Below are 27,656 nucleotides of genomic sequence, written 5' to 3' on the forward strand. Positions count from 1 at the left end.
CACCCTAATGGCAGAAAGCAAAGAGGAACTAAAGAGCCTCTTGATGAAGGTAAAAGAGGAGAGTGGAAAAAAACTGGCTTAAAACTCAACATTCAAAAAGCAAAGATCATGGCATCCAGTCCCATGATTTCATAGCAAATGAAAAAAATGGAGAAAAAAATGAAAACAGTGACAGACTTAATTTTCTTGAGCTCCAAAATCACTGCAGATGGTTACTGCAACCATGAAATTAAAAGAGGCTTCCTCCTTGGAAGAAAAGCTATGACCAACCTATACAGCGTATTAAAAAGCAGAGACATCGCTTTGCCGACAAAGGTCCATATAGTCAAAGCTATGGTTTTTCCAGTAGTCATATACAGTTGTAAGATTTGGGCCACAAAGAAGACTGAGCTGAGAAGACTTGATGCTTTTGAACTGTGGTGTTGGAGAAGACTCCTGAGAGTCCCTTGGACTGCGAGGAGATCAAACCAGTCCATCCTAAAGGAAATCAACCCTGAATATTCATTGGACGAACTGATGCTGAAGCTGAAACTATGATACTTTGGCCACCTGATGTGAAGAACCAGCTCATTTGAAAAGACCCTGATGCTGGGAAAGATTGAGTGCAGGAGGAGGAGGGGATGACAGAGGATGAGATGGTTGGATGGCATCACCGACTCAATGGACATGAGTTTGAGCAAGCTCTGGGAGTTGGTGAAGGACAGAGAAGCCCTGGCATGCAGCAGTCCATGGGGTCGCAAAGAGTTGGACATGACTGAGTAACTGAACAACAAATATGCTTTGTAATAAACCAGTAATCTGGTGAATAAATTGGTTTCCTGAGATCTGTGACTGTTCTAACAAGTTATTATAACAGAACCCAAGGAGATCATGGGAACTTCCAAAATGTAACTAGTGGTCAGAAGCACAGGTAACTAGTATCTCGACTTGTAACTGGCAAGTGGATGGCCAGTCTTGGGATATTGAGCCCTTAACTGTGGGACATAATGCTATCTCTGGAGAGTATTGGAATTGAGTTGAACTGTGAGACATCCAGCTGATGTCAGAGAATTACTTTTTGTGGGAAAAAAAGCCCACGTATTGGAGATGATGTCAGAATCCCATATCCAAAGGAAATGAAATCAGTATCTGGAAGAGATATCTGCACTCATATTCACTGAAGCATTACTCACAATAGCCAAGCTATGGAAGCAGTCTAAATTTTTGTCCAATTTCTTGTTATAAAGAAATTGTGGAGAGTTGAGGGGATAAGAGGTGTTTCTTTCTTTCTTTCTTTCTTTTTTGGTTATAGAAATTGGTTCAGGGCTGGGAAACAGGAAACAAGTTGATCCCTGGGTTGGAAAGAGCCTCTGGAGGAGGGCATGGCAACCCGCTCCAGTGTTCTTGCCTGGAGAAATCCCATGGACAGAAGAGCCTGGTGGGCTATAGTCCACAGGGTCACAAGTGACTTAGCATGAGTGAACAGAGAAAGAAGCTAGGTCATGGCACAGTGTTGGAACACTGGATCAAGCCTCATCTGAGGCCACTTCTATCCTTGAACTGTCGGTCGTGTTATCAGTCATCCCCATCCTACTCAAGGCAGATGGCTTTCATTTTTCCTTTCTATATTTATAACTTGAGGAGTCCTTTGACACAATATCTCAAGTAATATTTCATCAGGAATAATTTCTGATGCCTTTAAATAATCCTTGAAGCATGACTTTAAAAGTGTATGATATTGCACAGATGGGATGTACCATCTTTTATCGAAAGAGTTTCTATTGTTGAATATTTAGGTGGCCTCACAAGCTTTCAAGTATTTATATCAATTTCCTCTGTCTACAATTCTATTTCATTCTGTTGTTCAAAATGGCCTTTTTCTTGTTTTTGTCTGCTTTTATGAGCCTTATGGTTTTTCACAGGCAACACGATAAGTCTATCATGTTCTATCCATCAAGTAATCCTTCCTCGTTTGCTTAAAATTTTATGTGTCACTTTTTGCAAGAAGCCTAACCTTAAAAACAGGGCTCAAAACCACTCATTACAGTATCACTGACAAATGGTCAGTCTGCCAAATTATCCAAAGAAAAATATTTCTTGCTTAAAAGGAAGAAAAGTACAAGTGTCCGGTGAAAACATTCTGCTGTTTCCTCACCTTGCTAGTACCTAGTAGGTATTCCATCAACACATTGAAAAAGTGAAAATGAAAGTCATTCGGTCATGTCCCCGGGCTGAGTTCCACTAAGAGGTAAGCTCTGTGAAGGCAGAGCCCTTGCTAATTTGTTTCCTGTGGCATCCCAGTACTTAGAGCAGTGTCAGTAAACATTTTGAAAGATTGCATGAATAACCACAATAGTAATAATAGCAACTGCATCAACGGGTATGTAAGTTTTAGTTTTCTATGGGTGCTGTAACAAATTACTCCAACTCGACCACTTAAAACAGTATAATTTATTATCTTATAGTACTTTAGATCAGAAATCCAAAGGGGGATCAGGTCCTGGGGAAGAGTCTGTTTCCTTGCTCAACCAAGTTATCGGTAGAATTCTATCTCTTGCATTTATAAGCAGCGATCCCTAACCTTTTTGGCACCAGGGACCGGTTTTGTGAAAGAATATTTTTCCTAGGACTGGGGCAGGGATGGTTTCAGGATGATTCAAGCGCATTACATTTATGCTGCTACTGACCTGACATTAGGTGGAACTCGTGTGGTCATGCGAGTGATGGGGAGTGGCTTTAAATACAGATGAAGCTTTGCTCGCTTGTCCACCCGCCTCTCTGCTCCTGCTGTGCAGTCCGGTTCTTAACGGGCCACATACTTGTACCATGGGGGCCCCTGATTTACAGGGCTGAGGTCGGTGTGCCTTTGCTGGCTCTTGGCTGAGGCAAGCTCTCAGCTTCTAGAGGCTGTCTGCAATATTTGGCCCGTGGTCCCTTTCTCCCTTTTCAGCCAGTATTGACTCTTTGGGTCTGTCTCAGGTTGCATATCTCTCTCTGTTTCTGTTTTTCCTTTCCCATCACTGTGTTTCTCCTTCTGACCTCCTGCCTTCCTCTTCTATTCAGGGCTCATGTGGTTACATTGGGCCCATCCAGATAACCCAAGACAATATTCTTGCCTTAAAGAATATTGCCTTATTCAGCCATTTAGTCACATTGATTCCCTCTGCAACTTTAGTTGCTTTTTGTCGTGTGATACGACAGTCACAAATTCTGGGACTATCTTTGGGAATCATTATTCTTCCTACCACAGTGGATTAGGAACTTTTTCTATTATCCATTTAGTATTCATAACTAAATTTTGATGAAAACTATTATTATTTTTACTGATAGATGATAAAATAGAGGCCTGTGCATGCATGCTAAGTCGTGTCCAGCTCTTTGCAATCCCATGGACTGTAGCCCTCCAGGCTCCTCTGTCCATGGGATTTTCCAGGCAAGAATACTGGAGTGGGTTGCCATTTCTTCTTCCAAGGGATCTTTCTGACCCAGGGATCCAACCTGCGTCACTTGCATCTCCTGCATTGGCAGGTGGATTTTTTTTTTTTTTTTACTACTGAGCCACCTATCTGGGAACCCTGAAAACTCTCTCACTATTAGTGATAAATATATAGAGAAATAAAAAATATAGTAGAACTAGTATGTCTTTAGTACACTATAATTTAAAGTATTAGAATTAAGTCATACCTTTGCAAAAACTTTTTTAAAAAGCTCAGAGTCTTGAGTCAGAAAGACCTTTCTTCTTGTCCTGACAGCCATTTACTAGTTTAGTGACATTATGTCTCAATTAAATACCTTCAACTTCTGTTTTAAAATCAGAATGAGAAACGTATTTAGAATAGCACTTCGGTTTAAAAGCAAGAAGAAGCAGTGTTGTTTACTTCTTGAAACATTCTTGTGTGAGACCATAAGATTCTTAAAAAAAATTTTTTTTTAATGCATTTATTTTTTGGCTGTGTTGGATCTTCGTTGCTGGGCACGAGCTTTCTCTAGTTACGGTGAGCAGAGGCCACTCTCTAGATACAGTGCCCAGGCTTCTCATCGCAGCAGCTTCTCTGTTGCAGAGTACAGGCTCTGGAACCTGTGGGCTTCAGTACTTGTGGCACACGGCCTTAGTTGCCCATGGCTTGTGAATCTTCCTGCACCAGAGATCAAACCTGTGTCCCCTGCCTTGGAAGGCAGACTGTTAAACACTGGACCATCAGGGAAGTCCAAGACTGTAAGATTGAGACAAGAGGCATTTTTCTGTTCAGCACTTCTAAGTTGCTAAATATATATGTGTTCATTCCTTCTTTTAACTCTGTCCACTTTTGCTGTCTATATCTAGAAGTTATGTAGTAAGATCTATGCAAATTTAAGGTTGTTTTAATCTCTTGTTCAGTTGACCTCTTAATAATTATGAAATGCCCCTCTTTTTCATTAGTAATACATCTTGTCTCAAAGCCTATTGGGTCGTATAATAGCATAGCTACCCCAGTTTTATTTGTGCTGGATTTTGCATGGCATATCTTTTTCCATATCTTTCTACCTCCAAACTTTCTGTATCCTTAGAGTAAAAGTGTGCCTTCTGTTATTAATAGTGTATGACTGGGGTTTATCCTCTTTATACAGTCTTCTATGTTTAGTTCATTACCCAGTTAAGGTGATCATTAACAAAGTAGAATACAAGTTTTCACTTTACTATTCATTTTGTTTGTCCCATCTCTTCTTTATTCCTTCATCCCTCCTTTCTTCCCCATTTTTGAACTAATAAAATTTTTCTTTGTTCCGCTTTTAGTTTTCTATTGGCCATTTAGTTATATTCTTTTTAAATTTTTTCCATGGTTAGCCTAAATATTAAAATGCACATTCTTGACTTATTAGAATATGCATTAAATTAGTAACTTCATCACTTTCTGAAAGATGTAAGTTTATTTCCATACTTTGACTCCACTTACTCCCTTCTTGTCCACTTTGTTTTCACATATTTTACTTTTATCATATGTTACAGCCTGTACATGACATTATTATTACTTTTATTTTAAACTGTCATTGTTTATTTGTATACACACACACACATATATATATTAGAAATACTCATATATTCTTTCCAGGGCTCTTTATTCTTATTGTTTCAGCTGAAACAATTTTCCTCCAATTGGGAAAACTTCCTTTAGTATTTCTTCTAGTGAAGATTTGCTGGAAATACATTCTCTCAACTTTTGTTTATCTAAAAACATATTTATTATATCTTCATTTTTGAAGAATATTTTCACTGGATATAGACTTCAAGGTTGGGAGCTAATTTTTTTTTTTCCTTTCAGCAGCTTCAAGATGTCACTCTCTTTTCTTCTATATTTCCTGGTTTCTGTTGAAAAGTCAGCTGTCAGTTTTATTATCATTCCTTTAAAGGCTGTAGGTTTTTTTTTCATCAGCTGTTTTTAAATTTTTCTTCTTGCTGTGGATTTTTAGCAGTTTGACCGTGATGTGTCTCAGTGTGGTTTTCTTTGTATTTACCCTGCTTGAGATTTGATAAAACTCTTGAATCTGTGAGCTGATATTTTTACCAACTTTGAAAAATTATTGGATATTATCTTTTCAAATATTGTTTCTATTCCATTTTCTCTTTCTCCAATTTTGTCTCCTTCTAGGATTCCAATTACATATAAATTAAACATTTTTACTAATACCACATTCCTGTTTATGCTCAGCTCTATTTCTTCTGATCTTTTCCCCCCCCATGTTTCAGTTTGAGTATCTTCAATTAATTTATCTTTTAATGCAATTATGCTATTTTCTGTAGGTCAACCTACTAATATTCAAGAACCTTTTATTTTCACACATTATATTTTATAGTTCTAGAGCAATTGACTCTTTGTAAGAAATCCCAGTTTTCTTTTGGAATTCTACATCTTTCCATCATTTTCCCCCTTTTATTTATTTGCTATATTAGAACTGGCTATTTCAAAGCCCTTGTGTGCTTATTCCAATAATTCAATCATTTAAAGATCTCCTGCCATGATATTTTATTTCCTTGATTATTAAACACATTTACCAAGTTCTCTACAGATCAAGTAAATTTTAATTGTATGACAAACACTGGTCTAATTCCAGCTGATAACTCCTACCAGTGAGTTTTCCATGTTAGGAAGATAGTGTTAGGGACTGCTCATCCTTTTTTTTTTTTTTTAACACTAGTAATGTTTATTTTTTTTTCCATTTATTTTTATTAGTTGGAGGCTAATTACTTTATAATATTGTAGTGGTTTCTGTCATACATTGACACGAATCAACACATGGATTTACATGCATTCCCCATCCCAAGCCCCGCTCCCACCTCCCTCTCCACCCGATCCCTCTGGGTCTTCCCAGTGCACCAGGCCCGAGCACTTGTCTCATGCACGCTCATCTTATCCTAACCTGCCTTACACTGAATTGAGACTGGGTTGCAGGTTAATATGATTCAGTTTGAACCAGTTCACCTGTTTCACAGGCCTGATTTTCCACGTCTTTCTGTTGAAAGTCTGTCTGCCAGGTTTTTTTTTTTTTTTTTAATTTTTTAAATTTTTATTTATTTATTTTTTTCCATTTATTTTTATTAGTTGGAGGCTAATTACTTTACAACATTGCAGTGGTTTTTGTCATACATTGAAATGAATTAGCCATGGATTTACATGTATTCCCCATCCAGGTCCCCCCTCCCACCTCCCTCTCCACCCCATCCCTCTGGGTCTTCCCAGTGCACCAGGCCTGAGGAAATAGATCTGCCATATGACCCAGCAATACCACTTCTAGGCATACACACTGAGGAAACCAGATCCGAAAGAGACACGTGTCTGCCAGGTTTTTAAAGACTCAGTCCGCCTTCAGAGGCCTGGGACTTTGGTCTTTTGCCTCCTTCTTCCCCCTGCTTCCCACTTTGGCAAATGTTTGTAGGAGTCCAGCCGGGTGTTGGAGACAGGTCCCATCCTCAAGTGAGACTCTGTCTCTTGTACACCCTGGTACTAAAGGAGATTGCAGTATGCTTCATAAAAGCATCCTACCTCCAGAATTTAAAAGATATACTGTGGGAAAAACCAACCATGGGTTAGAATGACTGAAGTTTCCAATTGTCCCGCCAACCCACATGACCACTAAAAGCCTCGCAGATTTTTCATTCTCCCAGTGAAGATCTTTTGTGCAGGCCAAACCCAATCATCAGCCCATGTCTAGAACTGGCAAATCTTCCACAGAAAGTTGTCTGAAACAGACTTCTCATCTCAGAGGGCTTTCCTTTCTATGAATTGTTGAATTCTCTTGATTCAACAATTGAACTTTCTAAGGTCTTTTAAAATAAAACTTTATGCTTTGCATTGTAACTTTTTAAAAAAAGTAATGGTAGTATAAATAGTATAAATATTATCACCTACTATTTCCTACTTGGAAACAAAATACTAAATAAATATATTTGAACGAACAAATACATTTCTCAAAAGGTTGTTGTGAGAATGCAATGCATATAAATTATGTAGCATAATAACATTTATTGGTACTTTAAATTTATGTAAGTTATTGCTGCCACTGACTTACGGTCTTCACCTTCCACTCTGTTGGTCCTAGATTTCACTTTGAGTTTAGCCGTATTTCCCTCCGTAGGCTTTTCTATCCATCTATAGTTGCTCAGTCATGTCCAATTCTTTGTGACACCATGGACTGTAACTCACCAGGCTCCTTTGTCCAGGGGATTCTCCAGGCAAGAATACTAGAGTGGGTTGCCATGCCCTCCTCCAGGGGATCTTCCCAACCCAGGGATCCACTTGCATGGCAGGTGGAGTCTTTACTGTCTGAGCCTCCAGGGAAGCTATCTTAGGCCTTTAAGAACATCGAACTCTGCTTATATGTCATTTTGTAATGGATTAGAGTAGTTTAATCCCCTTTCTTAACCTTTGCATAATTTGGAAATGTCTTGCTTCCTTAAATGTTCTCTCTTTTCTTCACATCTTGCCATAGAGTTAAGATCATATCTGCCATGCTGTGGTCACCACACAATGGTGGGTCATGTGTCACAGTCATCATGGCAGTTTTCTGCCTGGCAACCTTCAGCAAAGTTGGTAAATGAAAGGATCTGTCAGGTAGCTTTATTCATTTTTTAGGAGTAAACATGCTCTAGAAATATTGAAACTATGACAGCACTAGGTGCAGATTGAGAGAACAAAAGTGGTGACTTATGGGACACAGTGAGACCCGGAATGCAAAGTAACAGAAGATGATGTCTGTATTCACACAGCATTAACATATTCTAGGTGTACTGTTAGTACTGTCTTTTGGTTCTATAATTAGCTTGCCATAGTCATAGAAGGTTTCTTCATGGCTACATATCATTAATAACTCTCCCCCCACCAACCATTAAAAAAACACAAACAAAAGCCATGAGATCAATAACTCCATTACTACCACTCTCAGTTGACCCAGTTGCTCCATTTTCAAGCAGTTTTCTGCAGCGTGTAGAAGCTGTAGGCAGCTGTAGGCAGGAATTAACTCTCTAGGATAATTCTTTCACGTTATTTAGTGTTCAGTTATGATTCTTCCCATAAAGTAGAGCAGTGACATTAAGAAAGTGACTAGGGCTTGCTTTCTATTATCTTTAACCTTGGGTGTATATGAAAATTTCACTGCACTTTTATTTCCTTCTCCATGAAAGTGGCTTAATATGGCCTCCCAACTCTGTAACATGTCATTATATTTATGAGCATTTGCCTAGAACACTGTACTTTCAATGTACGTTATAAATCACGATTCAGCTATTCAGCACACAGCCCTGTGAACTAGGTCAGCTGAATTATCTCCACCTTATAGGTGTGCAAACAGAGACATTAAGTGAATTAGAGACATGCCTAAGGGTATACAGTAAGAGAATAGAGAAGCATGTCAGAACTCATGAGTTCTTCACGCTCAGTACTTGCATGACCCTAAATACGTTATGTACATTTTAAGATTTTGAAACACAAATAATTTCTTACTAATGTGATGCCAGAGCAATGCCCGAAAGTTGAGAGGTGGTGGCATCTTACTAGCACTTGCATTTTTAATCTGCCTGCACGTGAAGGCAAATGCAATCTATAAGTTTTATTAAAAATAGAATTTTGAGAAATTCCATTAATTTTTAAAATGTGTGTTGAGCTGTTTCTAAATTTTCACATTACCATCAGCAGGTCACAATAGCCCAGTCGGGAAGGAGAAAAGAGAGACACTCACCATTTCAAGTTCGGTGGTAAGTTGTAGAACTTCTCCAACTCCAACTCTCATTTTGATTTGCCCACAAGAAAGCCTATCATTGCTGTGGTCAGCCCTTCAAGGGAAAAGCCAAAAGCCTATTCTCTCATTAATAAATGTGCCAGGGCCAGTGCTGGGTCCTAGAGAAACAATTTTTAAGTACAGTTAAAAACAAAGTAACGTTCAAAGTGTTTCCAACAATCCATGTTGTGTAAGCACATTAGCTTCTTGGCCTACAATCAGTGGTTTCCTTCCCTGTTGCATGTGCCATGCCCATTCTGGCCTCAATGCGGCCAAGAATCCTGTGATTAACTGGCAACAGGAAAGGCAGCAACAGCAACCAACCTAATTTTAAACCCTTGAAATGGCAGCTCCACACTGAAGCACAACAAATACGGCCAGATCAGAGGGTTTTTCATTAACCACACTTGATGGGAGGAAATGGTAATTCTTAAGAAAGAATAGAAATAATGGCTTTGGGCCTCAAGCAGTGATCTGCTGTAGATCTCCAGGCCGGGAGGGGTGACCACACAGGAGGAAGACGAGCAAATTCGAAACGGGACTCTGGAAGTGAATCATGCTCAGAGTAGCAAGTATTTTTTTTTTCCCCTGAGTTATTGGTTGGGTGCTCTTGAGCCAAATAGCAGAGGGGAACGAGTGGGCAACGAGACTGGGGTGGGAGTTGAGGCAGTTGTCCAAGATGGTGCCAGTGGGGAATTTCAGAAAGGGTCGCGCTGTGGTGGCTAGTTTTTCCAACTAACTGCCTCAACTCAATTTAGAGACATCATTGGCAATCTTGCACTTGCCTCCAAAAGAATGTGACAAACAACTACAAAACAAGTCAGTTGTCCCACTTCCTTTCCTTTTCTGCTTAATAATAGCTTTCTATCTTTTGATGTGCTGATTGTTTTTTGAAAAATATTTTTAAATAACATTTTCCTACTGGCAGCAATTGATTGCTTGAAAGACCAGATCCATTCACACATACACACATGCATCTGGGCTTAAACGCAGAAATTTTGAAACATTTGGTCATTTGAATATTAATTTTTCAAATTATGGAGAATTTTACCTACTTCTTTAGCATACTCAACACTCAAATGGTTTCTCTTATGTCGTCAAATAATCAGTAAGGAAATACAGTTTAGAGAATTGGCTGAATAGGATTAAACTTTTTCTTGCTACCTTATGCTATTTACTTCCTGCCCCAAAACTAACTTCCCAGGTTCTGCTAGTGTTAAAGAACCCACCTATCAATGCAGGAGACATAAGAGACGCAGTTTCAATCTCTGAGTCAGTAAGATCCCCTGGAAGAGGACATAGCAACCCACTCCAGTATTCTTGCCTAGAGAATCCCATGGACAGAGGAGCCTGATGGGCTATAGTCCATGGGGTTGCAAAGTCGGACACAACTGATTAACCCAACACTGAAACTTTTACATCAGCCCAGAGGTTTTCACTAGATGTCTAATCACCTACAGGTTTCCTCATTTCTTTTAGAAACCCAGAAAAGAAAAGAAAAGAGAAGATGAAAGGCCAAATAATCTCCATGCTGTTAGCTTGAGCTGACCAATGCTCTTAGGCAGAGCTATTAAACACTTGATAATGTCTGATGTCTTAAGGTCTTAGGGCAGAGCTATTAAACACTTTCTTCCCCATTTTCAGAGGAAGAAGGAGGGCACTAATGGTGGATCTAAGCCTCCCATTTGGTCCTCTTCTCCAGGAGTCTTCCTGCACAAATAGGTCATTTCTATGCTGTGGAGCCAACTAGCTGTAGTCTACTAGTTCATCTTACTCCTTTCTTCTTTGCCTTATTAAGATCAAGTGTCCAACACTCATCGTTTTCTACTTGACTGCTCAAGTAGTAACACCATCTGGCCAACCCCTTCCTCTATCAGGTACTCGGAACAAGGATCCCTGACATTTGGGTGAAAGCTGCAGTAGGTTGTCATAGCTGTGTTTGGACTTCCTGTCTCATGGATGGTGTATACAACCGTAAGCCAGAATGCACAGTAAATGGTAAACATTTGCTACATAATTATACCTATCAGCATAAGAGAGCTTCATGGTATGTTAAATGGAAGAGGTAGATTACAGAACACTATATGTAGTGTAGAGCTGCTTCCCAGGTGCTGCCAATGGCAAAGGACCTGCCTGCCAATGTTGGAGATGTCAGAGATGTGGGTTTGATCCCTGGGTTGGGAAGATCCCCTGGAGATAGGCCTGGCAGCCACTCTAGTATTCTTGCCTGGAGAATCATCCCATGGACAGAGGAGGCTGATGGGCTACAGTCCATGTGGTTGCAAAGAGTTGGACATGATTGAAGTGACTTAACACACATGTATACACAGTATACAGTTTGATTTCATTTATAACTATACATGCATTTTTAAAAGCCTGAAGGCATATGGAACAATGTTTCAGTAAAAAACCTTTGAAGAATCAGTGTTGTTTTCTTTTTTCTCTTATTACTATTTCTAAAATGTTTTTTAATCCTCATATATAATAGTGCAGTAAAACTCATGCAATTTTTAAATTTTTTCAAATTTAAAGGTGATAGACAAAGAAAGACATTTATCAAGAAAGTGTATGTTCTTTTGTAGCCGAGAGGAAAATATATTGTCTATGTAACAACATTTTTTCAGATGAATGAAAATAGTAATAATAAATAGCACAGTACCTGGTGCTCTGTTAATATTATCATAGCCTTCACAATAATTGGGCAAAATAGATATTACTGTTTTTGTCTCCCCCATTTTACAGAAAACTGAGGGTTCCTAGAGTCTATCTAATTTGTTCAAGTTATAGTGGTTCAGCTCTTTTGCATAGTTTATTTCACCCTCTCTTGCAGTGAACTGTTAAGGTATACATTTAATGCAAGGCTGATTTATCTACATTTGATAAATGAGAAAAAATGAGACTGAAGGAAGTAATGTGAGTGACCCAAGTGTTCCTGTGGTGGATGCAACTAATCCCTGAGTTTTTAAATTCTTTTCTCCGGTGTTCTTTCTATATCTTTATTTTTGCAATAACCTTGAAAACTGGAACATTCATGGTTATGCAAGTAACTCTCTACAAGAGAATAGCTGGACACTAGAAATGGTGCTTTCCAGAAACTAAGTTTTCCTTTTTTTATGATGATTTAAGAGGTGAGTTTTCTTCTCTTGGTGGTAGTTTAAGTTTGCCTGGAATAAGAGCAAGGAATCCCAGAAAAATTACAGAATTTTTCTTAATAAACAGAATTTTTAAGGGCCTTCTTGTTGGTCTTTCAACATGTTGGGTGGTGGGTATTGGTGATGCATTCATTTCATTTATTTTATTCATTCTAACATGTCCTTTTTTCTCTAATATTTCTTAAAAGCTGATCCTGCACCAAGCTCTGAGTTAGGAGTTAGGATACCAGTTTGTACAAAAGGGACCCTCCTGCTGTCATGAAACAAATTTGGAAATGACTAAACATACTACCCATGTGGAGCCATTAACATCTGAACAGTTAGAGAAACTAAATTCTTATGGAGTAGAACATTAGCTCATGGAAATGATAAATGTGATATGGGAGGTACCTGGGAAGACTCTTGGGCAAAGTGTTCCTGTTAGGAGGTGATTATTTATAGATTTCTTAATAAGATTTGTTTAGTAAGCAAAGGGAAAGATAAATATTAATTGAGTACCTACCAAGTACTGCTAACCCACTCAGTCCCTTACAAAGATGCCAGGAAATAGGTACCATTGTCTCTATACACAGGAAGTAAAAGGGATTTGCTTCTGTCTTAGTCACTAAGTTCTGTCCTACTCTTTGCGACTCCATGGACTGTCGCCTGCCAAGTTCTCCTACCCATGGGATTTCCCAGGCAAGAATACTGGAATGGGTTGCTATTCCTTCTCCAGGGGATCTTCCCAACCCAGGGATTGAACCCACGTCTCTTATGTCTCTTTCATTGGCAGGCAGATTATTAACCACTGCACCACCTGATGGTTAGCATTTTTTAGTAATGATACATTTTTATTATGTACATACCTCATTTTTAGATTAAGGTATGTACTTTGATACTGATATATATTTTATTGGAACTAAGCCTGAAGTATCTCTGTGGTATGCCTGTATTTCAAAAATAATACTATGGATTTGAAACATCACTAGAACTATAGATCTCATTATACTCTGTTCCCTCTGCCTAAGTTTATTGATAATACTTTTCATTTTGCTCCCCCTTATGCCTAAGTTGGGGCTTCCCAGGTGGCTCAGTGGTAAAGAATCTGCTTTCAGTGCAGGAGACACAGATTCAATCCCTGGATCGGGAAGATCCCCTGGAGAAGGAAATGGCAACCCACTCCAGTCTTCTTGCCTGGGATATCCCCTGGACACAGAAGCCTGGAAGGCTATAGTCCATGGGATCACAAAAGAGTTGGACACAACTTAATGACTAAGCAACAGCTACAACATGCCTTAAAGTTATTTACTTGATCTTTCTAGACATAGGTAGGCGTGGTGGTTCATGGACTCCTGAAATATAAAAATGTCTCTGGAATTAAATGGTTAGGTGGTACAGTTCTGCTGAAATTTCTGAGGACAAATGCTAGAGTCCTTATGTATTTTTAAATTTGTAAATAAAACCTCATTTTAAAAAAAACAAAACAAAAACAGGTGACAACTGAACTCCCCCTCGCACTGTTATGAACACCAGATTCTCCGTTGTATATATTGCAGCACTGAAGTGTTTCTGACTTGGGTTGGCGTCAGTGGCAAGAGCCACTTTATCAGAAACAAGAAAGAAGGATTGATTTCCGAATAAAATAAACATTTACAGGGAATAAAGCCTCTTTACTCAGAGTGGTAGCTAGTAGAATTAAAACTATCTTTTTCCTCCCCATCTACCATGGGTTGGAGACTTCAGGAAATTATAGTTCTGACTTCTTTATGGTTCTGTCTTCCATAGAATCACTATCTTATTTCTCTTGGATATGATTCATCCAAGAAGCCTGACCACCCTGTCACAGGGGGAAGTGGTTCCCAGCAGCACTGCCCTTTGTTCCATAAATACTCTGCTGACCCCACCTGAATATGTACACAAAGGTTATCCATGAATGTTAAGTGTAGGGAATGCCTCTGTAATTGGTGATATTTAAATACATGTTCTGGATACTCATGGGCGTTCTCTCTCCCTCTCTGTCAAGTAGACACACATACACACACACACATACACACACACCCCTGCTTCTTAAATTCTCAAGGCTTCTTTCAAAATTGAAATAAGACTGAATATCTTTTCTAGGTAAAACTTTACATATTTTTTACTAATGAACCTTTCACTAATTATTGATGCATTTTAGTTTTTCATGAGCATTCTTAAAAATATAAGGCAACTCTAAAATTAAAAATGCCAAGAGCAGAGTTATTTCTTGTTATTTATATGTACAATTAAAATATAATTTGTCGGGAAAAATGTTCTTGACTCAATTTTGAATGTGTTATTTGTCTAAAGTGTTAGATTTTTGGGTTGTCTTGGAAAGTTTTTTTTAAAAAAACAGTTTTTGCTTATTTTTCAATTAGAAAGAACTGTTAAAAACAAACGACTCATTACTATTTAGAATTCTTCAAGAGAAATATATGGAACTTGTATATTAGGCAGATTGGCTAAAAGTTTAAAGGGTGATGTTTTTAGCTAACAAGATTTAAATGGTCCAAAGGTTAATTCCAAATTAAAGGGTATCTCCCTAAACAAAGTACAGCCACATAGGTGAGCTATGTAGCCTAAAAAAATGTACCTAAAACCAATCATTTAATTACGAGATGGTAAATGTCATCCTCTAGACTGAATTAAAGAATGCCCAACCCAGACCATCTCATTTTCTACAAAACTGCCAGCACAGCAGTTGTTAAGTCCCATGAGGGAAAAGTATGTGTGGCCTCAAAGTTTGGACTTAAATTAAGTGCCTGATAAGAATGGCTTGCTAGAATCATTTGTTAATTAAAATTATTTTATTATTTATCTAAAATAGCTTTGGGCAGTTACATAAAGCAAAGTTTATGTTCATTTTTCTCTTTTCAAAATAAGAGAATGTTTTGCTTCGTGTGCTTTGCGTCTCTGCGTTAGGATATTGGGGTTATATAAATTAATTGTATCTCTGCAGCGCTGACACGAATAGACTCTTTAGAAATAACATGTTGAAGGAGGGATAGGTTTTTTCTTTTACCACCCACATTATGTTATGAGTAGCACAGGGTATTCAAATGCTTTGGCACAGAACATGAATAAAGAGCTGATCTTGAAAATACCATTATCACTATTTATTTTGAAATTGACACTCTGCTCTATTTTAAGGCTTACACCCAGTTTTATCTGTGTATTGCAGATAATCCAACACACACATTAGAAACAGCTTCAAATATCTTTCTTTCTTCACCCCATCCATGGGTCTCTCCATTTAATTTTTGGAGGGAAAAAAAAAAAAAAGGTGAAGAAAACATGGTTCCAGAGAAAGACATCAACTAAGGAATTTTGTTTGTTATGATTGGACAGCTGCTGTTGGCCTAGTAAGGATCATTTTATGTTTTATTTTGATTGAAGAGATATCACTTTGCCAACCATAATTTTTACAATTCAGCTTTTCAGTTGAAATGAGATGACCTTTAGATTTTCTTTTCCTATTTTTTTTTCCACCAGATGGTTATTTCCTACAAGTATCCTTGTCTGGCTATTACCTTAAAAGTGACTAAATTGATGTTGTATTGAATAGATTCATCTTTTTATTCTGCTTTGGCTGAAACCAGGTATTGGTTAAATATATTTAAACTAGTAGTATGAAAAAGCCCCATGGGGATTCTATGGGAAGGAATCTGGCCCTCAGTCTTGGAGAGGAAGCTATTGATGTCCTTATTTGACAAAGATTTTACTTCTGAATTAAGGAGCTACTTCAAAAATATATTCTACAAAGTGATGAACATGAAGCAGTACTATTGACTAACCTCAGACTTTGGTTTGGGGCTACAGTGGCCTAGGTACATGGCAGGCGTCTCTGGGTTCCCACTGCCTGGCCCATTATCAAAACTCCTCATGTTTGGACTTAAATCGAAATGCTTTTTTCTTTCACTTGCCTCTGAGACTGTTGACTTCTTTGCAGAGTCACTATCAATATTTGGCTATTGTGGAATGGGTTTGCTATGGATTGAATATTATTGTCCCCCCTCAAATTGATTTGCTGAAGTCCCAACCCCCAAAGTGGTGGTGTTAGGAGGTGAAGCCTTCAGGAGGTGATTGGATCATGAGGATGGAGTTCATGTGAAGGATCAGGGTCCTTATAAAGGAGACCACAGAGAGCGCCTTGACGTTTCTGCCAAGTGAGAATACGGGAAGAAGTTGCCCTGCCATCTGCGAGCCCAGGAAGCCGGCATACATACCCCAGACCCGGAATCTTCCATGGCACCTTGATCTTGGTCTTCAGAACTTAATCTCCAGCCTCCAGAACTGTGAAAAATAAATTTCTGTTATGGATGAGTAATCCACTCTGTGGCATTTTTTTTTTTTAATAGCAGCTTGAATGGATTGAGACAGAGTTCGTATAGTGAACTTTTTAAAGCTCTGAGTTGTATAGCTGAGTTATCTCAATACACCCAATTAAGCTTGAAACAAAAGTTTCTGACTTCGAGAAAGAACTCAACCCCATCGAGATGCATGTCTTCCCTGGGTAACAGTCTGAAGTCATGGAGATTCCATTTTTATTGACCATATGCTCTTAATTCCTGGAGTGCTAGAGGACATATGTGGCATCTTATGCAGGACTATTTTGGGATGAGGTCTGGTATAATAAATAGAAATAGCACAAGTGAATTTTACCAATGACACACCAACATCTTTGCAAAATGGATATTTGTGTCTAGAGTAGAGGAAAGTGAAAATGGAGCTTCCGTTTATTGGCAGAGTTTCTAAAAAAGGGAAGAGCTGAGTTCTAACAGTCAATTGGTCGCTCTTTCAGAACTGCTTATTTTAGGGGTTCCAGGTAAAAAGCTTGCTCAATAGACAGCTTCATTCCATGAAATAAAATGCTGCAGTAGTTTCTCTCAGGATCATAAAGTGTTTCCTAAGGAGGTAATTAGTCTCCTGTAACTAGGTAAATTCTAAAACACCTACTTTTATACAGTTGGGAGATTAGAACTCATTAGTTTATATACTTTTAATTTGGATGGATGAAGAAAGTGTTTCACTTAATCATGTGTATGCTAATATGGAGTTCCAAAAAGTGGAATAAATTCTATCCAGTTACCACCCCCACCATACACATTTCCATAATACTTGTGAACTCAATAATGATTCTTGTGGTTTTTCTCTATTCGTCCCTGCATATATGCTTCCATAACATTACATTACATTTTAACTATTTTTGTATTTCTATTTCCCCTACTAGAATATGTTCGTTCTTTCTTTCTTTATTTTTAGCCTAGTTTACAGAGTGAAGAGGAGGGCTCTGGGGCCAGACTATGAGGGTTCAAATCTCAGCTTCTTTAGGGATAGTCTTTGCGAGCTTGAATGAGTGACTTGATTTCTGTGACCCAGGGCCCAGTTCTATAACATTTGAAAGATGATAAACCCAACTCATAGACTTGTTATGAGGATTAAATGAGTAAATTTATGAAAGTAAACCAGTGCCTAGGACATTGTAAGTGCTAAATAAATATTAGTTGTTCCTGACACATAGCAGCCCAACAGATGTTAATCGAGTGAATAATTATTAGAAATGTTTGAAAAAGGCATATCTTACTATTGAGGTGATCCAAACTCTTTATAGGAGTAGATGGTTATGGGGATGAGAAGGTTCACTTACAGATGTTTTAAAGCCATGACTCTTTTCTTATTTAATAGTGGGAGTCACTGTTTTTACGTATGACACAAAAATACTCTCTTGGGTGGTCAGTTGGGTTCTTCTTCTGGCATGATCTATAAAGATACTAGAACAGCTATATCAACAAAACAAATAGCCCATTTAAAAAACAGGCAGAAGATGTGAACAAACTTTTCTCCAAAGAACACATACAGATGGCCAAGAGGCATGTGAAGAGGTGTTCAACATCACTAATTACTAGAGAAACACAAACCAAAACTGCAATGAGTTATCACTCACACTGGTCAGGATGGCCATCATCAGAAATTTACAAACAGTAGATGCTGGAGAGGGTGTAGAGAAAAGGGAACCCTTCTACACTATTGGTGTGAACGTGAATGGGCACAGCCACTACGGAGAACAGTGTGGTGGTTCCTTAAAAAACTAAACAGAGAGCTACCATATTATCCAACAGTCCTACTCCTGGACATATATCTGGAAATAAACAAAATTCAAAAATATACATGCATCCCAATGTTCGTTGAACACTGTTTACAATAGCTAAGACATGGAAGCAAACTAAATGTCCATCAGATAAATGGATAAAGAAGTTGTGGTTTATGTATACAATAGAATATTTCTCAGCCATAAAAAAGAATGTAATAATGCCACTTGCAGCAACATGGATGACACAGAGATTGTCATACTAAGTGAAGTTAGACAGAGGAAGACAGTATCACATAATATCACTCATGTGTGGTGGTTGAGTTCTAAGTCGTGTCCAACTCTTTGCCACCTCAGGGACTATAACCCACCAGGCTCTTATGTCCATGGGATTTTCCAGGCGAGAATACTAGAGTGGGTTGCCATTTCCTTCTCCAGGGGATTTTCCCAAACCAGTGATTGAACCCAAGTCCTGCATTGCAGAGATTCTTTACCACTTAGCTGCCAGGGAAGCCCTGACATCACTCATATGTAGTATCTAAAAAGTCATACAGATGAACTTATTTACAAAACAGAAAGAGTCACAGATATAAAAAAACAAACCTGGGGGAAGTGAGGAGAAGGGATAAATTAGGAATTTTGGATTAGCAGATAGAAACCACTATAAATAAAATAGATAACTAATAAAAACCTATTGTATAACATAAGGACCTACTCAATACTCTGTAATGATCTATACGGGAATAGAATGCAAAAAAGAGTGGCTATATGTACTGCATAACTAATTCAATTTTCTGTAACCTGTAACTAACAGAACATTGCAAATCAAATATACACCAATAAAAATTAATTAAAAGAGATACTAAATCCTATTCAGGAGCTTGGGTATTATCATTGTTAATGAAGTGGCCATAATGTAATCCTGTGCCAAACACATCAGCAGAGCTCATAAATTTATCTTCTGCTGAGTCATTATTACACCCATAGTTGGGCCAAGTATGTTCAGTTTGGTTCTGGATTTCAGATGCATCAGATTCCTTTTATAATGAAATGCTATCAGTGGCAGAAGAAGCTATTCCTAGATTTGACTCAAGAGAAGACAATCTCAGAGATAATGAAGAATGTGCACTGGAGATTAAGACAAAGAAAAATTAGCACATATATTAACTTGGATCATGTTTATACTTTGTTGTCAACTGTCATCATTTGTTCAAAATAAAATCTCCTACGTTTGACTCACAGAGCCTGGCAGAAAATAAGCTATTTAAATTTTTCTAATTATGTTTAAAATCTGGCCTTTAATAATTCACCACAGGAATCTATTTTCCAGTCAGAGTTTTACAAAGTGATTCTTAACAGTCATCATGGATCTTTTTTTTTTTTTTTTTTCATGGATCTTAAATGATCATCTTTGCTACTGAATGAATGGAAGGTCTTCATTTTTTTGTCTTAGTTTCTGATTCTTCAAGAAATTGTGTGTGTTTTGAGAATGAGTGAGGTTCTGTCTAGAGATAAACTAACATGAGCTACAATGTGTTTTTTTTTAACTTAAAAAATCTATAAGGGTAGTAGGTACCTTCTAAATCAAATCAAATATTTTAAAAGGTTATAAAATAAAACAGGAAGAATCTTCCCCCATTCGAACTTTACAGAAATTATTATTACTAACATTTGCAATCTCTTTTTGTGCTCATATTAACACATATTAACACAGGACACAGAAATAGGGTGCTTTTTCTTAAAACAAATTAGGTATCTTGCAAATCATTCTGAATTCTACCCTTTTCACTTCACTACATTTATAGGATCTTTCCAAGTCAGTGCGTAAAGATGTACATATTCTTTTTAATATTCATCTAGAAAAAAAATTCACCTAGAATTTTATTAGTTTTATCAGTTTATTTTTTCTCCATATTATCAGTTTCCTCTGATTTATTTAACCATCCTGTATCTTGGTGAAAATTTAAATTATCTCTAATTTTTCACAATTGCAAACAATATTATGGTAATCCTTTCTATATCTTTTTAGTTATTTCTAGGATTGTATTTCTCAAAGAGGGTAGTGGATTGCTGGCTCGTAATTTTTTGTGTTTTGGAAATATTAGCGATGTTTTCTCTCCCCCGCTCCTGCTCCTGCCATATTCAAGCAACTAGGGTCTTTGCTGTTCATTGTCACAGAGGATGGATGTTCTACATCTGAAATGAGAAGGGGAAAATGTCTTCAAGGGCTTTGGTTTCCAAAAGCCCAAATCCTTAGGGGAATGAAGAAAACTGGCAAAGACAAAATGTGTGGGAGACACATCATAAAAGACCGCAGAACTTCTGTTTTAGGTTAGAGAAAGTTTCTCTGGCCCGGTGGGGAAGAGGGGGATGGAGGGAAAGTGAGGACAGCAGAGGCATTTGTAGGTCCTAGCAGCAGGCCAGGCCCTAAATTTCCCAGGTTATAATCTCAGTGAGGAAGCCAGCCCCAGGGCATGAAGGCAGCAGGCCCCGTAGGAAAAAATCCTGCCTGTAACGAAGCAGATCTGCCCAGAAACACCTTGTCAGGATTCCCTGGCTCTAGCTGAGTGGAGGAGCAGCAGGATTATTCCCAGGCCTTCAAGTAGGGCAGGAAAGGAGCAGAGAAAGTTGCTGGACATCAAGGGACCTTGCCACCAAGAACAACAAACATTCATCAGTGACCTGTTTGGGTTAAGAGCGGAGGACCGAGTGAGCCAATGACTTCCTTGAAAGATGCTGGTGTGGAAATGACTTCGCAGATCATGTACCTCTCCTTTTCCTCCCCCACATCTTGCCATGACATCAAGACTTAAAAATGCTTGAGGGGAAAGAGGGGAGCCCTGAGTTGGTTAGAATTACATTTCTGTGATTCAGCAAAATATGTTTGGTTACTGAGTTTCTTATCTATTCTATAGGATTTGTGCATTGAAAATGTGTTATAGTCACTACAATTTTTTCCTCCTCCTCCCCCCCAAAAAGAGGTGATTCTAACTGATACTCCCACCGATAATATTTGAGGGTCTGTTTCTTGTATTCTTGTCAACACTAGATGCCATGGCTCTTTGGAATTTTTGTTAATTTACTAGGCGAAAAAATGTAATCTCATTGTTTTAATTTGTGTTCTCCTGGGCACTGGTGAGCATGTTTTTATGTTTATTGATTATATTTCTTCCTTCGTGAAGTGCTAGTGTAGTTTATTTTATTTTGTTTTGCTTTTATTTTGTTCAACCATATATTTTATTCTCTATTTAAAGACTATCTACTGGCTAATAACACTTAAAGCAATGTTTAGTCTCTAGACATCAGCCCTCAACCCCAAGAGAATATATCATGTTCTCCAAAGATAATTATTGTTCCACTATAGAATCACTCTTTTTTAGCAACTCCTATGTCATTCATATTGATTGTTTTAATATCTCATGATTTTCATACAGAAAGAAATTTAGGCAAAGAGGGTGTGGAAGGGACATTGAGAAGTGATTTCAGTTATTTCCTAATTTTGTGTGTGTGTCATTAATGAAAAATAATGTAAAAATACATCATTGATTTCCTAAGTCAAAACAGTAAGGATGATAAAGGACTATGGCAATTTATTAAATAATCTTTCTTTAATGTCCTTTCTTGTGGATTAAATTTGATTTCAAAACTCATTTACTTGTGTTCCTTCTTTGTGTTTTAAATTTTTATTGGAGTACAGTTGATTGACAATGCTGTATTAGTTTCAGGTATACAGCAATATATATATATATATATATATATATATATATATATATATATATTCCTTTTTAAAGATTCTTTTTTGTTATATTCTCTAAATTCTTCTCCAAGGTTTTCCTTTTCCCCCATGTTCTGATAAATCTCTGCTTGATATTTGGTGATTCTTTCAAAGTTTAATACGCAGCATTAGCCAAATCCTGGTTCTCTTGAACTGGCTACGGTGACGGGGTAATGCTTAGAAACCATCGATTTTAAAGGTGTGTATGTGTGTTAATCACTCAGTCGTGTCTGACTCTCTGCGACCCCATGGACTGTATGTAGCCTGCCAGGCTCCTCTGTCCATGGAATCCTCCAGGCAAGAATATTAGAGTGGGTTGCCATTCCCTTCTCCAGGGGATCTTCCCGACCCAGGTCTCCTGCACTGCAGGCAGATTCTTTACTGTCTGAGCCAGCAGGAAAGCCCCTGATTTTAAAGGTAGAGGAACTGATATGTAGAGGATGCCGGTGGGAGTCAGAAGCACCCCCAGTCTGGCCGGCTCATTCCCCCTTTGCTTCTCTCCAATACTCAACCTACACTCGATTTCTTAGCTCTCTTTCTGTTTAATAGGCTCTGAGAATTAGACAGTTTGAAGAGCTGCTAGCTGTTCAAATAGAGGCCAGGTTGTTAGTCTTCACCATCTGAAAGCGGCTTTGATGGTTTCTGTAAAATGAACTCCCGGACGCCCACCGCACCGTTGGCATCCCCGAGCAGTCTCAGCAGAGATCAAAGGCGGCCCGTTGCGTGGAGGCCGCTCCCCGCGGACAGCGTTGAAGCCTCCTGGCAGGCTCCGCTGGCTGGCTTCTCCGTGCGACCTGAGCCCTGCACGCTGGAGAGCACGGCTACCTGTCTGGGGTCCCCGGAGGATTAAAGAGGGCTTTCAGTGTTCAAACCCACTCTCTGGCACCTGGAATTCCAAGTGAACTTAGAAACTATAACTGACTCTATTAGTTTCAAAATACAACGAGAATACCATTGCTTTTCTTCCTCCAACACCGTCCCTTTGTCTCTTCTGGGTTGAAGCTGTTCCTCGGGCTGTCACTTGCTGTGGCTGAAACGATCTAAATCTTAGATCGTATCCAGCGGGCCCCCGAATACATGGCCAGGACCCAAGCAGTCTCTGGTTATCAGAACTTACTGCAAGCCAAACTCGCTGCCAGGCATTCAGCAGGAGTCTTGAGGACACAGATTCATTGTCCTCAAACCACTTTTATATCTCTTGCCAGCAAGATCCCACCTTCTTACCTAACCTGGTAAATAAATGTCTGGCATTTGTCATGAAAAAAAAAAAAAAAAAAAAATTTTTTTTTTAAATGGAACTGCCTGTCCCTATATAGGTATGTATACACTGGGTCCCAAGTACTTTCTAAAATTTTGGAGAATATCCAATTTCAAGTAAGAATTATTAGACATTATCCTGGTCATTCTTAGGTGAGATGGCAGGGAGCCTGGAAGGCTCTAACTAGGCAGGTGTCCCACTTGATAACTTGGTTTGTCAATTTCTAGAGGATGAGATGGTTGGATGGCATCACCAACTTAATGGACAGGAGTATGAGCAAACTCACACGTGAGTTTAGTGTCTGCGCTAGTGAAGGACAGGAAGCCTGGCATGCTATGGTCCATGAGGTTGCAAAGAGTCAGACACGACTTAGCGACTGAACAACAAGAGGAAATAAAAGACTCTTTGGGGGCCAGCAGACAACAGCCTCCTCCTTCTGAGCTACCTGAGAAAATTTGTTTCCCTCATGTAAGTCCAAGTTCTTTTCTGCAGGCCGGAAAGCCAAGAAACGTGACTCGGAAAACGAATCCCATCCCACAGCATGGGCAAGTAACTCTTCAGACACAACAAAGCCTGTCTTAAACTTTCAGTTTTGTTTTGTTTTTTTAATCAGTCCAGGGACCAGGAGCTAGATAAGCAGAGGGAAATCTAAAGATAAAGGAACTCTCTCAAGTCAAGGCTGTGGGAGGGAATTTTCTAGAATGACGACTCAGGGTGTCATGGATTTGGGAAGTAATACCTCTCCTTCCTGTGGCTATTGTGATATTCTTGTGGAAAAACAAAAACCAGGACACACCGTGTCTACCATGGCATATTCAACATTGACACGTAAGAGCTTCAAAGTGCAGTGGAGTTGTCCGAGGAAGTACACTCTGCAGGTGTGGTGCGAGCAGCAGGCTAACTGGGTTACTGGAAATGAGTGTAGGAAAACACGGAGCTGGGGTTTTGGCTCTGCACACATCTGCTAGTGCTGAATTCAGGGGCAGAAAGGGAGAAGCCAGCTGCATTCTGAAACTGGCAGGCCAAACTTCCCTGGTGGTCCCGTGGTTAAGACTCTTCCCCTGCAGGGGGCAGGGGTTCAATTCATGCTGGGGGAACTAAGATCCCTCATGCCACATGGTGTGGCTAACATTTTTTTTTTTTTTAAATTAAAAAATAAAACTGGCAGGCAGGATTCCTTGTTAGGACATGAGAGAGGCTGGAGCAGGTCAAGATGGATGTGTTAGGAAGGTGCCTCAGCTAGTTGGACCATCCTGTGATTTCCTGTTTGTATTGTTTGCTGATTCCTGGTTCTTCTACTCACTAGACATGCTTGACTCTTCCAAGTCTTTTTACTTGTATTATGTTACCTGATGCTCGTAATCCTGGGAGATTATGTGATCCTATATTGTAACAGTGCTGCCCTCAGCTAAAGGTGGCAAAAGTGAAACTCAGAAAAGTAAAAGGATTTGCTGATTCATGCTGAGACTAAGAGGGCAGAGCCAAGCCTGGATTTCAAGCCTGAAGCCAAGTCCAAAATTCCTTCTGCAACCCATCTCCCCATATGTGCAGGCAAACTCTACCAGTCCACTGACTTGCAAGCTTCATTTGGCTTCACTTGAGAAGCAAAATAAAACAACTCCTACCCTAAAAAAACCCAAACTTAAGAAATTTTTTATTACTGCACAGGTATGTTGTCTAGTCCCTCCGTCGTGTCCAGCTCTTTGAGACCCCATGGACTGCAGCACTCCAGGCTTCCCTGTCCTTCACCATCTCCAGGAGTTTGCTCATGGTTGTGCCAGTTAAGCCAGTGATGCCGTCCAACCATCTCATCCTCCGTCGCCCCCTTCTCCTTCTCCTCTTGCCCTCAACATACACTACACAAGTGTATATTGTGATATTAGGAAAAACAGTTAGAAAATATAAATAAGAAAACAAAGAAAATAACCATCACCCATAATTCTGCCACATAACTTTTTTGTATTTTAGGGACTATCCTGCTGTTTTGATTGTGGAAATGTACACATTTAGGCAGAATTTACCTTAAAAAAATATATATATATGTATATATATATTTAACAAAAAAAATGAGATCATTTGGGATAGAATGGGACTATTTTGTTTAATTTGCCAACACATTGATACAGTCTGTTAAAGTCAATATTATAGGCACGTTTGCAATACATGGGCTTCCCAGGTGGTGCTAGTGGTAAAGAACCCACCTGACAATTCGATTCCTGGGTTGGGAAGATCCCCTGCAGGAGGGCATGGCAACCCACTCTAGTATTCTTTCTTTTTTTTTTTTCCAATTATTTTTATTAGTTGGGGGCTAATTACTTTACAATATTGTAGTGGGTTTTGCCATACATTGACATGAATCAGCCATGGATTTACATGTGTTCCCCCTTCCACCTCCCTCCCCATCCCATCCCTCTGGGTCTTCCCAGTGCACCAGCCCCGAGCACTTGTCTCATGCATCCAACCTGGACTGGCGATCTGTTTCACACTTGATAATATACGTGTTTCAATGCTATTCTCTCAGATCATCCCACCCTCGCCTTCTCCCATAGAGTCCAAAAGTCTGTTCTATACATCTATGTCTCTTTTTCTGTCTTGCATATAGGGTTATCGTTACCATCTTTCTAAATTCCATATATATGCATTAGTATACTGTATTGGTGTTTATCTTTCTGGCTTACTTCACTCTGTGTAATGGGCTCCAGTATTTTTGCCTGGAGAATCCCATGGACAGAGGAGCCTGGTGGGCTACAGTCCATAGGATCACAGAGTTGGACACAACTGAAGTGACTTAACATGCATGTGCACATTGCAAAATATATACTATTCCATGGCTGCCTACTTTTCCATTCTACAGGCATACAGATAAATTTTGTTTTACCCTCATGTGTCTTTAAGTTTTCTATACCATAAACATTGCTGCAATGACTATGCTAGTGATTAAATTTTTGTACACATCCTTCTTATTTCCTTAGGATTAATTTCTAGAATTGGAATCGCCAAGTCAAAGAGCATGTATGCTTTTATAATTCCCACCAGGAAGCAATGTGTGAGAGGGTTTATTTCTCCACCCTTCAATAGCAATAGATTTTAAAATTAAAAATAAGCTCCCAGATACTTCATATAGTTGTAGACAAGTAAGTAGGTCCCCAGAATATTAGAAAGGAAACTCCTCCCCTCCTTAAGAAGCATACCATTTGTAAGCAAAATAAGCCCAACATTCTTTATCCATTTTCCTAACCTCAGAAGATCAGCTACTGTAACAAAACAAGATCCACAAGAGGGAATATTAAGGAAGATTATACTCAAGCCACAGTTCAAAGGCTCTAAGGAAACACAACCAAGGGCAAGTCTAATTCATCAGTGGCCCATAGCCATCTACCTTCTCCTATAATCCCTTCATTTTTTACAGGTTAAGTAGGGTTAAACCAGGTCAACACTTGGATAAAGGTTCTCTAAAGAAATCCTAAGTATCACATAAGGTGATGTTCATGGTGGTGTAAATGTCAATCCTGTGCAAACAACCTGGTGAACTTTCCAAAATACCTATTTCATAGTGGAAAACATCTTCTGGAATATTGCCGATGAAGAGAGAGTAGAAATTAACTGGGTGTGAGCTCTGTTCGGTGTGTTAGATTTCTTAGAAAGCTTGTGAAGCAATTGGTAGGGCTGCATCAGATGGCCTGGGTGGTGGATTAACCACCAGAGTTCCTAATCCATAGGTAAGACCACCCATTTTTACTGTGACAAGGTGGTTCAGGAAAGTTCTGGAGACTTCCAACTGAGATGAGCACTTTCAGACTGTCAACCAGAGCAAAAGGAAGAGCTGATGTACTTATCTAAGTACTTTAAGGCAAAAAAACCCCCAAAAAACAAAACTAGAAAAAGAGACATTTTTAGCATGGATTTGAAATCTTCAGCAGGCTCTCTGTTAAAAAACTCTATCAATTATTCCTTATTTTTTTCCTGCACCCTTCAGGCTTATGTAGAGAAATGAAATGTGAAGGGGCAGTGGGGAAAACCTGCAAGGAAGCAACCTTTTGTATCTAAAGGATCAATTGCGATGGAGTAAAATAGGAGGGCTGTTGAGAGATCTGAGGCTTGACATGTGGCACAGCACTGTTACATTATGAAAATCCAATTTGCAATCCCAGCTTT

General features: G+C 38.9%; 1 long non-coding RNA gene across 8 annotated transcripts in view; it reads left to right on the forward strand.

Annotated features, from left to right (window-relative positions):
• Positions 1-22,118, forward strand: part of LOC110127999 (uncharacterized) — a 139,560-nt gene extending 117,442 nt beyond the window's left edge. Inside the window, exons 6-8 of one of the 8 annotated variants that reach the window (XR_011490598.1) lie at positions 9,147-9,205; positions 10,873-15,742; positions 15,873-22,118. This is a non-coding gene — a long non-coding RNA (uncharacterized lncRNA). Of the gene's footprint in view, positions 1-9,143; positions 9,206-10,872 lie in introns of all 8 variants that reach the window. The other 7 variants (XR_011490603.1, XR_011490597.1, XR_011490602.1 and 4 more) reach the window with 7 other exon arrangements.
• Positions 22,119-27,656: the final 5,538 nt, after the last annotated feature.

The sequence above is a fragment of the Odocoileus virginianus genome, chromosome 12 (genome assembly GCF_023699985.2).
Source record: "Odocoileus virginianus isolate 20LAN1187 ecotype Illinois chromosome 12, Ovbor_1.2, whole genome shotgun sequence".
NCBI lineage: Eukaryota > Metazoa > Chordata > Mammalia > Artiodactyla > Cervidae > Odocoileus > Odocoileus virginianus.